The sequence below is a fragment of the Oncorhynchus gorbuscha genome, linkage group LG03 (assembly GCF_021184085.1).
Source record: "Oncorhynchus gorbuscha isolate QuinsamMale2020 ecotype Even-year linkage group LG03, OgorEven_v1.0, whole genome shotgun sequence".
In the NCBI taxonomy this organism is placed as follows: domain Eukaryota; kingdom Metazoa; phylum Chordata; class Actinopteri; order Salmoniformes; family Salmonidae; genus Oncorhynchus; species Oncorhynchus gorbuscha.
The window spans coordinates 18,641,073-18,658,494 of record NC_060175.1 but is presented as its reverse complement, the minus strand read 5'-3'; the positions used below and the strand labels follow the sequence as shown (position 1 = coordinate 18,658,494).

Sequence of the window (17,422 nt, the reverse complement as noted above, 5' to 3'; positions counted from 1 at the left end):
TCACCTTATCCTCTTAATAGCCTACAATTTCACAGCGGCATGAAAAAGAGCTCTGTCCGAGACCAAAAGCCTCACAACTATCTGTCACATTGATCTGATTACACTACATTCAATGTGTTGTTAGTCACAAATGGAAACCCAAAGTAGAGGGATGGTAACCACAAGTTCATTTTAAGCCAATTGTATCATTCTAGTTGTCTTGACTGAGTGTAATTCCAACACAGGATTGGTTTTACTGGTGGAGGTTCGGTGATGTAATTATGTGCACGAGCACAAACACCACATCTATAATTATATTCCTGTTTGAATCATGTTTTTACATGGCCGGAGAGTAACAATTCCAGTCAGAAACTCCAAAGTCCTCTGATAATACTCGCCCTGTGCGAATCCACAACCCTGTGTTTTGAGAGAAATGTCTGAGTTTGACAGGTGTTACTTGCGGTTTGAGCAATAACTGAGTCGATAAATAGAACAAAGTGCTACACATGGCATATATATGAAGGGCCGACATGTATCAACTTTCACAGTGAATACTGTTCTTTATAGGTATTGTGCAAATTCCTTGACAACTGGCCAATGCATCATAAAGAAACGTGTGCCTATTTAAATGTGACCCTTACTGTTAATAGATCTCAAAGCAGCATGCGATTCAGGTAAACGTTAACAAATGACAAGGTCACTTTCCCACCCATAGCCTACAAATGACAAGGTCACTTTCCCACCCATAGCCTACAAATGACAAGGTCACTTTCCCACCCATAGCCTACAAATGACAAGGTCACTTTCCCACCCATAGCCTACAAATGACAAGGTCACTTTCCCACCCATAGCCTACAAATGACAAGGTCACTTTCCCACCCATAGCCTACAAAATGCACATCAAGTGCAAGTCAGCACTTGTACTTAGGATCACTAAAATATCCTAATGATTATGATCACACTTCCTCAGTTAAAATATTATGGTGACACTATACCAACGATAGTTTGGTTTATAAAGTTGGGAACCAAGCTGGAGTTGTCAGTGTGGCCTGCCATCACCTGGACATCCGTCATAACTGTCCATTTATAGAAAACAAAAGTTAGATTTACAGGCGGCAATTTCCGAATCGTCCTCTGGGATAACAGACATTCTGGGGTAATAAATACATGACCAACCGTCTCTAGTTATACTAGTCCCGTGCGAACAGAGCTAAAGCCAGACATTTGGAATAATGAGAAAGAAAAATGGAATTTCATTTTCTTTCTTGAGAACTGATGCAAATAAGCAGAAATTAAGATGTATGCATTGTGAAACTCGTTGTCTTTTATAGTCCGAGCTCTATGAGAAGGAGCCATTGCTTCATGTGTGTAGGAGAAGTAACTGGGAGTATGATGAAGGTCGCACGCTAAATACTAGTCAGTTAAGAATCCAACATCAATTGTTATGGTTAGGATTTGGGAAGGGTAATCTGATCCTAGGTCTGTGTCTATAAGGGTGATGTCTACCTGGAGAAGTGCTTCTCAATTATTTTCTGTTACGCCCCCCCCCCCCCCCCCCCTAGGAAGAAGTAAACATTTTGCGCCCCCCAACTCTCTGCCGCGACTGTAAATAGTATCATTTGTCTATAAAATTGTTATAAGTACACCTCTGCATAACATTGTATGCTTATTAACATTAAAGAAAATAAAAAAAGAAGAAAGAAATATAGATCAAGCTACAACAAATAATAACTTTATTAACATTGTTTTTTAGTCTGTAACAGAAAAGACTTAAAGTGCATCAACTTGCCTGAAAAAAATAATAAAAATCAAGCCTTATTTAAACTGGAAACATTTTTTGACCATTTGATACCGAAAAATAAAATAAAATATAATCAATAAATAATAATACATTCAAATTAATCAGCAACATTAACTCAGGAGCACAATATATGAAACACTTTGACCTATAAAACAAAAATGAATAAAACAATTTGTGCTGATTTTTAAAAATCAAAATGAGGAAGTCGGGATTAATGGCTACAATGAGCACGTTTTGCAGAGCACAGCTTTTCGAAGCGGGGTTTGAAGCATGATACTGCAACTCTCAGCTCTTGCTCAATGTTTAGTTGGGACCTGTACTTGGTCTTCAGTGCAGCAACAGCAGAGAAGCCAGTCTCACAAAGTTAAGATGTTGCAAAAGGAAGAAGAATGCCCATGGCCCTCTGCCCGAAGAGTGGATACTGCCTCTCTACATTCAGCCAGAATTCACTCAGTGTCTGTGATGTGAACCTCAGTCTCAATGTGGAGTCAGGCGTCATATCAATGAACTGGTCCTCCTCTGCAGAGCTGAAACTAGTTGGAGCTGGTGCATTGAAAGGATCTCTCACCCAGTCATATTGGGAACTGTTTTCAGGAAAGTACTTTTGAAAGAATCCCATCAGTGATGAAATATGCTCCTTAATATATGGAATCACTGAGGTGGCATCATAGTCAAGTGTGTAGTGTCAACAAATTCATGCAGGTTCTCGAATGAATCAGTATTTCCTTCATCAAGTCGCCTGCCCCACATAAAGCTTTCGAGTGAAAGAGCTGATCTGGTCTGTGACCTGAGGGAGGTGTTTATCTTTCCCTTGAAGCTGTAGATTTAGTTCATTTAGCTTTCCAAATATGTCACTCAGGTAGGCCAGTTTTGCCAGGAAGTTCTCATCACAAATTTTTCTGCGAGGTCATACTTGTGCTCCTGCTCCGAAAACATTCCTATCTGCTCTCTGAGCTCAACAACTCGGGACAATACTTTTCCTCGTGACAGTTCAGCTCCCATCTCTTCACAGATAGCAGAGAAGACTCTTGTTTTTAGTGGTCTGGTCTTTATAAAATTGACTACACCTACAATTTCAGTCATAACCTCACTTAATTCAGAGGAAATGTGCCTTGATGCCAGTGCTTCTCTGTGTATAACACAGTGTGTCCACTCAGCATGAGGTGAGGCCTTCTTGATGAGTGCCCAAAGTCCTTTTCTCATCCCTGCCATGGTCTGTGCACCATCACTGCAAACACCAATGCAGTTCTCCCATTTTAGCCCATTCTCAGTCAGGAAGCAGTCCAGCATTTTGAATAGCTCTTCAGCTGTGGCTCTGTCTCTGACATATTTACAAAAAAAAGTAGATCCTCACACAGGGAGTTTGTCATGTCAAAACATACATAAGCGATAAACAAACAGTCTTTGTTGCTGTCAGTTGCTTCATCGAACTGTAAGGCGAAACGTTTGTCTTTGAGTTTATCTACCAGCTCTTCTTTAAGATCGTTAGCAATGTCATTTATATGTCTGGCGACAGTGTCATTGGACAGAGGGATAGTTTTTATTTTTGCAGCACTTGCATCATCCAGCAGGACAGAGACCAGGTCTAATGATGCAGGCAGTATCAGCTCCTCTGCTATGGAGTGGGGTTTTGCACTGAGCAATTTGGTACGCCACCTTATATGATGCTAACAGTGCTCGCTGGTTTACTGAAGTAGCATTCACAAAGCGGGACAATTGTTGGCAATATTCTGCACGTTTTCGCTGAAAACACTCAAGCGGTTTATCAGCTTGATTGGGGTGTAATGTCTTTAAGTTACACCTTAATTTATTTGGCTTCATGCTGTCCGCTGCCAACATTTTTAGACACAGGAAACATACCGATCTTTCCTCGTCTCCCACCGTAGTCACAGTGAAGCCACGCGCTACATACGCTTCGTCATATCTCCTCGTCCTCCACATAGTCACAGTGAAGCCAAGTGCTACATACGCTTCGTCATATTTCCTCGTCTCCCACCGTAGTCACAGTGAAGCCAAGCGCTACATACGCTTCGTCATATTTCCTCATCCTCCACCGTAGTCACAGTGAAGCCAAGCGCTACATACGCTTCATCATATCTCCTCGTCTCCCACCGTAGTCACAGTGAAGCCAAGCGCTACATACTCTTCGTCATATTTCCTCATCCTCCACCGTAGTCACAGTGAAGCCAAGCGCTACATACGCTTCATCATATCTCCTCGTCTCCCACCGTAGTCACAGTGAAGCCAAGTGCTACATACGCTTCGTCATATTTCCTCGTCTCCCACCGTAGTCACAGTGAAGCCAAGCGCTACATACGCTTCATCATATCTCCTCGTCTCCCACCGTAGTGACAGTGAAGCCAAGCGCTACATACGCTTCATCATAATTCCTCGTCTTAGCTTTCGGGAGACTTACGTTTGTCTCATTATCTCCGTCTCTCTCCGCCTTTCTTTTCATCCCTGTTAAATATTTTTCCATGGTGTCTGTTAAGGGTTTGTTATCTGCACTTCATATCTCCTGCTCTATGCTGTGTGCTCTTGTTCAGTGCAAAAAAAAACTACTCCCTGCAGCAAAAAAAAGCATGTTCCCCGGGGTCACACATGCCCCCCCCTGGCATCGCTCCGAGCCCCCCACGATTTGAGAAGGACTGACCTAGAGCAAGGAACAGTCCATTCTCTACAAATGTAAGTTATGACATAGGACACTGAACTACAACCCCCCCCTTCTTCTCGCAATTGTTTGTCTTACTTTTTGGCATATGCTGATATGATCCCTGTCTGTTATTCCGACAGGTCAGCAAGATGACTGTGTACTGAGAGCTTGTGTACTACTGCAATATACAGGCATGAGCAAGGAGGTCACAAAATAAGGCAGCCATTTGTAACTCTCCAAAGAGGAAGTAATCTGATCATAGATCTGTGTCTGTAAGGGTGCCATCTTCCTAGAGTAAGGAACAGTCCATTCTCAATGCTAGAAATGTAAGGTATGACATAGAACACTGAACTACAAAACTCATGTCCCTCCCACATAGGGACAGCTTACAGAACAAAAGATAGGAAAACAAAAGCCAGACCCTGCATGTGTCCTCATCTGACAGCACAGATGATACACTCAGCACATACAAGGACAAGTGATATGAACAATATCAATATCTATGGCCTCAGGTGAACTCTCCCATGTTCAGCATCCAGATACTTCATGGTAATCTTGGACTTAAACAAGCATACAATCCACAGTCAACAATGACTCACTCACTCTCCACAAACCCTCCATTGTTTCATTGTTCACAGGGATAGAGAAAACATTATAGAGGAACAGCACAGAAACAGGTTCTCTTAGATATGCCATGTCAATGAAATCATGCAAACCAACTCACGAGTGAAGGGGCCTACTAGGTCTAGGAAAAATTAACTACTGAGCTTTCCTGTAAAAAACTGTATATATTTGTTTTTATCGTTCAAACTGTTAGACACCCTTGAAAGGACTGGATAGGTGATTTAAAATTCAATATAGCCTATCAGAAAGTCAGGTGGAACTATTACCATATTCCATATACCAATCCTTTCACATCTAGCTATTGGTTTATTTAGAATTGAGCCATAGGGCCACGGTGGCCATTTGGGGGGGAGGAGGGCGAGGAGGGTGACGAGAGTGGGGTAAAAATAAAAAGGCAGGAGCTTTAAAAGCTTTGAGGGGGATTTGTTTCCAATAAGCCACCCACAGGATTAGAGCATGTTAATGTAATGCCTACAGCCCTATACAGACTGGACACACTGCTAACACAGAGAGAGAGAAACAGAGGGAGGAATAGAGAAAGAGAGAGAGTGAACACACACAGAGCAGCTGTGATGTATGCAGTACATACATCACAGGAGGCTGCCGAGGAGAACGGTTCATAGTAATGGCCGGAACAGAGCAAATGGAATGATATCAAACACCAGGAAACCATGTGTTTGATGTATTTGATACCATTCCACCGATTCCGCTCCGGTCATTAACACGAGCCTGTTCTCTTTTCCACATTTGGTTACATTACAGCATTATTCTAAAATGGGTAAAAAAATAATAATAATAAAAAAAAATATATATATATATATATATATATATCTACACACAATAGCACAATAATGACAAAGCAAAAACAGGAAATTTCAGCAAAAAAAAAAAAACTGATGTCACATTTACATAAGTTCTCATACCCTTTACTCAGTACTTTGTTGAAGCACCTTTGGCAGCGATTAGAGTCTCTAGTCTTCTTGGGTATGACGCTACATGTTTGGCACCCCTGTATTTGAGGAGTTTCTCCTATTATTCTCTGCAGATCCTCTCAAGCTCTGTCAGATTGGATGGGCGTAGCTGCACAGATATTTTCAGGTCTCTCCAGAGGTGTTCGATCTGATTGGATGGGGAGTGGATTGGGTGGATTGGATGGAGAGTGTCGTTGCACAGCTATTTTCAGGTCTCTGCAGAGCTGTTAGATCTGGTTCAAGTCCAGCCTGGGCAACTCAAGGATATTCAGAGACTTGTCATGAAGCCACTCCTGCGTTTTCTTGGCTATGTGCTTAGGGTCGTTGTCCTGTTGGAAGCTGAACCTTCATCCCAGTCTGAGGTCCTGAGCGCTCTGGAGCAGGTTTTCATCAAGGATCTCTCTGTACTTTGCTCTATTTATCTTTCCCTCAATCCTGACTAGTCTCCCAGTCCCTGCAGCTGAAAAACAACCCCACACCATAATGCTGCCACCACCATGCTTCACCGTAGGGATGGTGCCAGTTTTCCTCCACAAAGGAAATGATCGTGGACTTCAGGAGGGAGCCCCCCTCTATCCACATCGAAAGGACAGCAGTGGAGAAGGTGTAAAGTTTTAAGATCCTCAGCATACACATCACAGACAAACTGAAAATGTCCACTCACACAGACAGTGTGGTGAAGAAGGCGCAACAGTGCATCTTCAACCTCTGGAGGCTGAAGAAATTTCACGTCACCCAAAACCCTAACAAACTTTTACAGATGCACAATCTAGAGCATCCCGTCGGGCTGTATCACAGCCTGGTATGGCAACTGCACCACCCTCAACCGCAAGGCTCTCCAGAAGGTAGTGAGGTCTGCACAACGCATCACCGGGGTGCAAACCTCCTCCCCTCTATGACACCTAAAGAACACAATGTCACAGGAAGGCCAAAGAGATCATCATGGACATCAACCACTCGAGCCGCTGCCTGTTCACACCGCTACCATCCTGAAGGCGAGGTCAGTACAGGTGCATCAAAGCTGGGACCGAGAGACTGAAAAACAGCTTATATATCAAGGCCATCAGACTGCTAAACAGCAATCACTAACTCAGAGAGGCTGCTGCCTACACTGAGACCAAATCACTGGCCACTTTAATAAATGGATCACTAGTCACGTTATACAATGCACACTAAATACATTACTCATATCGCATGTATATACTGTATTTTACACCATCTATTGCACCTTGCCTATGCAGCTTGGCCATCGCTCATCCATATACTTACATGTACATATTCTCATTCAACCTTTAGATTTGTGAGTATGAGGTAGTTGTTGGGGAATTGTTAGATTACTTGTTAGATATTACTGCACTGTCGGAACTAAAAGCACAAGCATTTTACTACAGTCGCATGAACATTGCTAACTATGTGTATGTGACAAATAAAATTGGATTTGATTTGATATCCACAGAGGAATTCTGGAGCTCTGTCAGTGTGACCATCGGTTTCTTGGTCAACTCCCCGACCAAGGCCCTTCTCCTCCGATGCCTCAGTTTGGCCAGGTGGCCAGCTCTAGGAAGATTTTTGGTGGTTCCAAACTTATTCCATAGAAGAATGATGAAGGCTACTGTTTTCTTGGGGACCTGCAGACATTTTTTGGTACCCTTCCCCAGATTTGTGAATCGACACAATCCTGTCTCAGAGCTATATGGAGAATGCCATCGACCTCATGGCTTGGATTTTCCTCTGACATGCAGTGTCATCTGTGCGACCTTATATAGACAGGTGTGTGCCTTTCCAAATCATGTCCAAACAATTGAATTTACCACAATTGATGCACCTGAGCTCAATTTCAAGTCTCATAGCAAAGGGTCTGAATACTTATGTAAATAAGGCATTTTGGTTTTTATTTTCAGAAATTTGCAAACATTTCTAAAAAACTTTTTTCGCTTTGTCGTTATGGGGTATGGTGTGTAGATTGATGAGGTGAAAACATTGTTTAATACATTTTAGAGTAAGGCTGTAACGTAACAACATTTTGAAAAAGGGGTCTGAATACTTTCCGAATGCACTGTACATACTTACATACATACAGAGGGTGGTGCGCTCAGCCCAACGCATCACAATGAGCACACTGCCTGTCTTTCAGGATATGTACAGCAATTGGTGTCAGAGGAAGGTCAAGAAGATCATCAAGGACCTCAGCACCTGTACACAGCCAATCTGTAAATAGCACATCCAACTACCTTATCCCCATATTATTACTTACCCTCTTGCTCTTTTGCACCCCAGTATCTCTACTTGCACATCATCATCTGCACATCTATCATTCCAGTGTTAATGCTAAATTGCAATTATTTCGCCTCTATGGCCTATTTGGTCTCAACTGGCCTACCTGGTTAAATAAAGATGTAAAAAAATATAAATAAAATGAACCATTATCAATTCATGAACATGAATCTGTGGAACGGTCGTTAAGACACTAACAGCTTACAGATGGTAGGCAACTAAGGTCACAGTTATGATAACTTAGGACACTAAAGAGGCCTTTCTACTGACTCAGAGTCCCTGCTCATCTGTGTGAATGTGCCTTAGGCATGGTGCAAGGAGGCATGAGGACTGCAGATGTGGCCAGGGCAATAAATTGCGATGTCCCTACTGTGAGATGCCTAAGACAGCGCTACAGGGAGACAGGACAGACAGCTGATCGTACATGGCCAATATACCACAGCTAAGTGCTATTCTTACACAAGATGCAACACGGTGTGCCTAGATACAGCCCTTAGCCGTGGTATATTGGGCATATATCACAAACCCCCGAGGTGCCTTATTGCTATTATACTGTTGTCATGACATTGGCCTGTGGGTAAGGTTTATGACCCCCTCATGAATACCTTTCTCCCCTCTCTCTCTCTCTGACTCTACTGAAGGACTCTTGAATAGCCTTTGTTAAACATAGCGAGTCTGGGAACATCAAACAAGTGGGGGAAAGGAACCATATTTCTGTAATAGGACCAGAAAATATGCGTTGGTACTTAATGAATATGATGTCAGTTCGGTTGTCATCTGAGACATTATGACTGATGACAGGACGACATAAACTATATCTGGGAAAGTCCGATTCACAGATCAGATTCACATGGAATTGTTCTGCAATTTAAATGTTTGAATATGAAACTATTTGTGAAAAGATTCAATGTAATTTTAGCTTCCAAATGAGAGAATTGGGTTTTCATAAGGTTAGAGCTCTGCTCAATCAGTGGCCCGCCCCTGTGAAGAGACATGGGTTATAAACTATGAAACACACCCTTCTCTCCCAACACTATATACATATACACTACATTTTCCTTGACGAAAATGTAACCTTCTGTTCCGAGTACGTGAGGCCTGCAGCCTCTGCGTTAAAAGGGCAAATAACTTTCTGTTCCGAGGACAATAGGATGACGGTCCATACGTTAAAATTGACTAACATGTCAACTACAGAACTAAGCCAACCTCAGCGTGAGCTTTGGTTGTGAATGGTATGAACTTTGAACTCTTATTCACTAAAGAAGTGAGACATCCTAGCCATTGAGTTAGCAGCGGCCGCTGTAAACGTGGGCTAGGAAAGGATGGACGACATACCCAGTCTAACACACAACGACGATACTACTACGTATCCAATTTACCATCAGAGACATTCTTCCGAGGACAGGAAGATCTCTGTTGGCCAACACGGCCAGCATTTACGTCCAACCTACCGAAGCGCAGCTCAGAGTAAATAATTATTGCATTTTCCTTTTCCAAATGGGTGGTAATTTAGAATGCATAAGATACTGTATTTACGATAGCATGGCTTCTCCCTTTGTTCTTCAGTCTTCCTGCTCTTTCATTCAAACCCAACCTCATTTCCTTTGTGTAACCAGAAATTATGTCAGCTCCATCCATCAGGGACATTTTAAAAACAAATAATTAAACCCAATTTTGTATTGCTGATTCAACTTGTTAGCCAGGGTTTGTGAAGAGAACCAATAATTTACAACTTTCAGATGACACTGAAATAAGGTGACGATTAATATTGACTGCTATTGATGTAAAATATTACTAGGTCTTTAAGAGTTTATTCCGAAGATAACAGCTCTATAAACACTCTTTCGTGGTGCCCCGACTTTCTAGTTAATTACATTTATATGATTAGCTCAATCATGTAATATTAATTACAGAGAAATGATTTTATATGACATGCTATTCTATCACTAAATCCGGCATAGCCAAAGACACGACACTGGTTACCAACATAATTAGAGCAGTAAAAATAAATGTTTTGCCATACCCATGGTATACGGTCTGATATACCACGGTTGACAGCCAATCAGCAGTCAGGGGGAATATCCCCTGAGCAAATGTTATGCTAGCCCCTTCATACTCGTCTATCAATTGTATGATTCCAGCTGAAATCATAGTAAATAAAGAGCGTGGGACTATAAGTTTCTATCTGCATCTTGGTCAAGATTGAGTTATTGACATTGCCTTGTTCTGTTCAATGTTCACTACCTATACGTACAGTAGTCTAAATACCCCAATTCAGGTTAAGTTCAAAAGAATTAAAGATCAAAAATTGCTGACACCATTCAAACCAATGAGGTTTCAGAACCTTAAAGCCAGTTATCTCTGAATGATATTTTTGCAGACAGAACTTTATAGTCCCAAGCTCTTGTAATGGGTTTACTTTGACTTGACAGTATGCCACAGTCATAGGGGAAAATCAGCAATCTCCCTTGCAACGATGATAAATAACGCACGCGGATTGCCAACCTGGTATCAGTTTATATGCATCATGTTGTGAAGCTTTTGCAAAAAAAGATATCCAGGGGGTGTACAGTAGATACACTGGTACACAGTAGCCTCTGATAGATAAAATCAAAACAGAGTAAAAGCATCAACAATTCATCAACTAGATCAAATGCAATGCAATAAGCCGAGCTCTCCGAGAAAACAATATAGAAGTGAGTAAAAGTGAGTGGGCTGATTGAAGCAAATGTAATAAGCCTTGGGGGAAACTAGAGAATCTCTCGTGCTTAGATATTAAATATTTCTCAAAGAGTATCATCATGGGATAAATCAGCTATTTGTTTACTAGCACTCCTTCTGATAATCTGTTATGGGATTTTTATCAATAATGACTAAATTAAGTATACTGCACTATAACTTGCAAGAATTCTACCCTGTCTTTCTTGTGGTATTAAATAATGTTTGTTCATTAGGAAGAGGTTATATGGCATGTACCTAGGAAGAAAGGAATGTATGTGGAGATAAGAGAGGACAGGGAGAGCTCCTCCAGAGTTATAGTGTCTGGGGGAGACTGAGGGGTTATAAACTGTGGTTAGACTCATGAGAAAATCCATGTTGGTGTGTATGTATGTGCGTAGTTTAGGATGGTATTAGAAGACATTTATTTGTGAAAACTCTCGCAAATAAATTGGGATCTGATCAATTGTGAGCTGGGAATTCTGTCTGTTTTATTTAAGACCAGAACTTTACAACCTCTGGGTATCAGACAGATAAATATAATTGGAATTTCTGAACACTGATGAAATAATTACTTGACATAATCCAAGGACTACATGTTTTGCTGACATAGAGCCAGCCTTACAACAGTCTATAGACAGTATGTTTACAGCACAGCTATCATCAATTGCAACATACCTGAAATTGTAAGTGTAACCACATTTCTCAATGGGCTTGCTTGATGGCCAGCGGGACAGTGTGGCGGACATTTCTGTAATGAAATCATAAATCATCATAGCTGGGCAGAAGCTTCTATTCTTGGTGACACACGAGAGAGAACACACGGCCTAAAGTACATGGCATTGTCATTAGTATGCATAGATATTTACAGTACATCTATTTACTTCCATTTGCAATTCAGATGAAATGGTAAGCTCTCCCTAATAACTCTGCTGCCTTTTATTTGTAAGGACACCCTAATGTAAAAATCTACAACATTCAACAATATGGCCTGGAAGGTTAGGGGGAAAGACTGATTTGACAAACAGAAACACTGGTTCGAATCCCTGGAGGGCGGGGAACTCAAGCCTTGTTCGGAATAAGTGAGGCACTGATCCTCTTCCCAACACCCTGCCATGTAAAGAGCAATAAGATAAATAAATGAATGGGTTTGTTCCTCCTTAGCATGTTTATTTACATGTTTATTACCCCTTAAAATGATGACGGATGTCTGCAACGGTTGTTCCAGAGGCCATAGGCCATGTGCAATTTCAGGGCCAATCATGTGCTGGTCTCCCAAGGGTGTTTGAACTCAAGGAGGAATATGATTGGCCTTGAGCTCTGAAACATCACCATGTTGTTATAGAGTGACAGGCTCCTCTAAATGAACCCTATAAGATTTGAATTCAGAGGTCAGAGTTGCTGTGCGTGTGTGTGAGTTTAGGAAGCATTATGGGAACAACCATTTATATGTAAAAGGGGATGTTTGAGGATTGCAGTCTAGCAAGAGATTCATCAAAGCTCATAACACTGGACAAAAAGTTCCACCGTTCATAGACCCATCCTTTTGTGAGCCTGGCAGTGACGCTCCATCCAAATGCCTGGTATCCATCAACGTTCAACCTGGGCAAAGGACAATGTCAACTGCCTCTCCCATAAGCGATCAACTGCCTCTCCCATAAGCGATCAACTGCCTCTCCCATAAGCGAATTCCCTAGGTAGTTCAGCCTTTTTTTTTTTAAATCCACCATCAACCACAAGTAGGTCAGTGTCTCCTTAGGACTCAAACCACCGGTATCCTTCACAATGTCAGCCAGATTCGGATGGAAGGAGGAAAGCAAGGAGGTGACAGGACCCAAAGAGGAGGGAATGTCACTTTGCACTTTTGATGACCAGGGACACTTTGGTAGAAGATATCTGATATTCCAGCACACATACCTTGTTGAATGGTTTGGATAATCCGTCTTCAAAGACATGGACGTAGTGGCCAATAGATAAAGAAATCCTGCAACACAAAATGGAGGGAAACATTAGCATGATTAGCCATGGTAATAGTGAAAGTTACAATACACATTCACATATTTTGTGAGCCTTCTGTAGTAAATAGAGGACTTGGCAGGGTACAAGGAATTCAGGGATATAGACTCTGTACATTAATACTGCTGATTCGAGTTTGAATTAATGAGTTTTTCAGAGAATTTAATAGCTTTAGCTTAAAAGGCAATGCGTCAGCAAATAACACAAGACTAAATGCACTTCATCTTAATCTAGTTTCTTCAAAACCCTACTTATCTTTTTGGTAATTATCAACAGAAGAAATTGAATTATCCAGCCATTTCTTTGTTTTGGAAATCAATTAGGCCTATCTTTCAGAGGTATGCGAATTGGAGCAACTTTGGAGATCAGACAATTTAATTAAGAATCCTAACTTCCGATTAAGATCATTCCCCAGGAAGAATCTCCGGCAGGTACTTTCCCTTAAAAGTGAACCAAGTTTTAGAAAGGACATTTTCCCAATGAGAATTGTTTCACAATATTGAACATACCACATAGCGTTGGAAAAGCATTGCTGGCTGTAATAATCATTAAAACGTCAAAACCATAGAGTTGAGTGTAAGCAACAACGTGCATGGTAGTTGAGATAACCAGAAAAAACTCTGCCCCCTTACAATACTGGTGGAGGTCCTCAATGAGATAAAGCTACACCCATATTACCATCACATGACGCCACAGAGCAAAAGCCACACATATACAGTAGTGTGCATAAGAGTTATCACAATAACAACAGAGGTTGGTGGCAACTTATTTGGGGAGAATGGGTTTTGTGGTAATGACTGGAGCGGAATAAGTGGGATGGTATCAAATACATCAAACACATGGAAACTGGTGAAGTGGTTTCCATGTGTTTGATGCCATTCCATTTGCTTCGTTCCAGCCATTATTATGAGCCGTCCTCCCCTCAGTAGCCTCCACTGCACAGTACGTCTATTACTAATTCTGTCTTCCTTTTTGGTAACACACACTGATAAGGGATGAATGTTGATTGATAGCAAATGTGGCCCTACCAGCCCTGACCTTTGGTGGGATGGACTACTACTATGGAAGCCTAGTCCCCTGATACCTTCTCTTGAACCCAATAGGGCCATCTAGGCCAGGTTGGAGTCATAGCTTACCATTGCCCTGCAACCTGCTGTTGCGCTTGAGTTTGAACCTGTGTGTGTGTGTGAGTGAGTGTTTCTGTGTGTGCGTGCGTGCGTACACTCGTGTGTGTGTGTGTGTGTGTGTGTGGGCCTGCATGCAGTTTGCTCTTGTTCAATCAATGCTATTACAGTTCAGCTCTTGTTCATCCAACAGAACAGGACCCCCTTAGAGACACATCAAGAGGGATTTGAACATATCATTCCTATCAATCTAGCCTTTAGCCACAAGCACATGTGTCGGATACATCAACACAAGGTGAGAGCCGTGATAATTAATGATAGTGACAGGACCGAAAGGATAAACTAGATAGAAAAAAAGTTGAATCAATATTCGGACTAGACCGCACAAATAGACCAGCCAAAACGATGGCAGCTTGAGTTAAGATGCTGAAGCCTGAGGGAGAGGGATATGTCAGATCATGTTAAACATAGAAGAAAAAGAAAGGCTTCATGTTTTGCTGACTGAGCAGCGACAAAAGATCTACACATAGCTCACAAGTTAACATTAGTCAGCAGGAAGTCTTGACTGGAGGGTTTGTTTGACCATGTATTGTACAGCTGACTAGCCATTAGGGCTCAATGCAGTTTCAGTTTCCTAAGGCATCGCTAACTCTGGTGCTAACCACAGGACCCTCATAGCATACAGAAGCTCAGTGTGTGGTGGTGCATTAACCTACCGTAGCACTCCACTGACACACATACATTACAGCTTCTGTTTCAGCAGCGCTGTGGGGCCATCTGAGCTCAACCACTCACAGTCCACTCAGAGAAATCTTAACTTCAGGGCACTCTCTCTTTCTGTCTCTATCCTTTTCTCTTACTCACTCACTCACTCACTCACTCACTCACTCACTCACTCACTCACTCACTCACTCACTCACTCACTCACTCACTCACTCACTCACTCAGATACGCATGCACGCACGCACACACACACTTGGCCTACTTTTTATCATTCTACCTCAGCATCTATAGCATGAATGACCAAACTCTTCTTGAGATTAAAAAGACAGTCCACCTTTCCCCCCCCGTTTCTCCTCCTCCATGCTTCTCCTCTCACACTCGAATCACAGAGGGCGCATAGCAACGGCTGCTACTCTGCTGGGAGATCAGTGTGAAGAAATCTATTTCCAGATAAACAAACTAAACATCTCTCTCTCTCTCTCTCTCTCTCTCTCTCTCTCTCTCTCTCTCTCTCTCTCTCTCTCTCTCCTCCCATAATCTTGCTCCCATAATCTTGCTCCCATAATCATGCTCCCATAATCTTGCTCCCATAATCTGTTTTGGCTGGAGGGGTGCAGTGAGTCTGTTTCCCTCTCTATGGTCATCGACATGCCTAGCCTTATAGTCCGGGGTAAATATGGAGAGAGCAACATGTGGTTCATATCTAGGCAAATAAGGCTTGAATCAAAAACATGCATCGAAACACCTTAATTAAAAGACACTGTGGAACTGGGGGAGCTGTGGTGCATAAGGAAGAAGGGACTGTAGAGATGATGGGGACATTTAGCTCAAATGTGAGTTTGGTGTTTGGGTGAGTGATTTGGCCATTGTGAAGAGTTTGTAGTTTGATGTATTATGTGACAGTGGTTTGTAAAGTTGTTTGTTCGATGGAATCAGTTTGTCATTGATTTATGCAAATGCTCTTTGTCTTCTATTGCAAAGAGTGAGTTGTAATAACAAGTTGCAAGGCTTTCATAACAATAACAAGTTGCAAGGCTTTTTCATAATAACAAATGTACCATAAACGTATTTATTGAATTTGCTAAAATATCATGTGTGTGACACTTGATTGGTGCAGTATTTAATTATATATATATATTTTACCCCCAATTGGTATCCAATTGTTGTCTCATCGCTACAACTCCCGTACGGGCTTCGGAGAGAGGAAGGTCGAGAGCCATGCGTCCTCCGAAACACAAGCCAGCGCGCATCCAACCTGGAAGCCAGCCGCACCAATGTGTTGGAGGAAAAACCTAGCGACCTGGTCAGCGTGCACTGCGCCCAGCCCACCACAGGAGTTGCTAGTGCGCGATGAGACAAGGATATCCCTACCGGCCAAGCCCTCCCTAACCCGGACGACGCTAGGCCATTGACCTCCCGGTCGCGGCCGGCAGCGACAGAGCCTGGGCTCAAACCCTGAGTCTCTGGTGGCACAGCTAGCACTACGATGCCTTAGACGACTGCGCCACCTGGGAGGACCGATTGGTGCAGTATTTTGACCATGCCAATACCATGAGACAACCAAACATAGCAGCAATTTCAACTGAATGTGCAGTCATCCAATTAATTTTATAAACTACATATGGGTTGCTAGTGTAAAGGATGTCACATAACTTGCTTAGCAAGTACCACTTCCACCTGATTTGGTTCCACCAAGGCTCAAACCGAGGACCTCTGCCTGGCTAGCACACGTAACCTCCCTCCCGGAGTGTCTTACCAGTCGAGACACCTATTTAGCGGCACAATTGGCGACACTTTAGGTTGAGCTGTAAGTTTCACATCTACACTAGCACTGTGTATACTGTACACAATGTACTAAAATGGGGCAGTTCCACGACAGCGGGAGCGTTAAATATTTTTGGTATCTCAGATTGTTCTGGCAATCCTCACATTTTATTGGGAGGAAGGATGTTTAACATGCTTTTTACATTTATCACAAATCATTTTTGAGAAAATCCATTTTATTCTATTTTAGACCTATACATGCCTCCTGTAAGACCCTATGATCTGTGAACCATACATGATACAGACAACATCTTGGTGTCATAATCCTTAAAGTGTGCTGTAAAAAATGTAGTATGTTTTGATTCTAAAATAAAAAAAAAAACACATGAATTCATTCAACATTACAAATATTCATATTAATATCGTAAAAACTGCCTTTTTTATTTTGTTAATTTTAAGACATATTGTTTGAAACAATATACTGTACTCTTCACACATGTCCAAGTTCCAGAGTATGCTCTCTGGTACCTTTAATGATATGACCCATTTTATAAATATAAATGGATATTATAGGTCATTAACCAATTATAACACTCATTTAAGATTGTACATTCAGCAAATTACCAGCAGGTTTCAATTTAAATCCATTTTCCCATTCACTTTGTTGGTGGCGCTCATAAAATGTATCATATCTTCAGAAACAGCAAAGAACCCTCTCTGAAAATGTGATTTAATTGAAGAGTATATTGTTCCAAACATTATGTCTTAAAATGAA

General features: G+C 41.8%; 1 protein-coding gene across 2 annotated transcripts in view; it reads right to left on the bottom strand.

Annotated features, from left to right (window-relative positions):
• LOC124027273 (disks large-associated protein 4-like) overlaps positions 1-17,422 on the bottom strand; it is a 223,263-nt gene that overhangs the window by 164,316 nt on the left and 41,525 nt on the right. Inside the window, exons 2-3 of one of the 2 annotated variants that reach the window (XM_046339736.1) lie at positions 12,938-13,004; positions 11,699-11,771 (exon numbers count right to left, since the gene is read on the bottom strand). The gene's annotated coding sequence lies outside the window, so the exon portion shown is untranslated. The remainder of the gene's footprint in view (positions 1-11,698; positions 11,772-12,937; positions 13,005-17,422) is intronic. The other variant, XM_046339742.1, reaches the window with a different exon arrangement.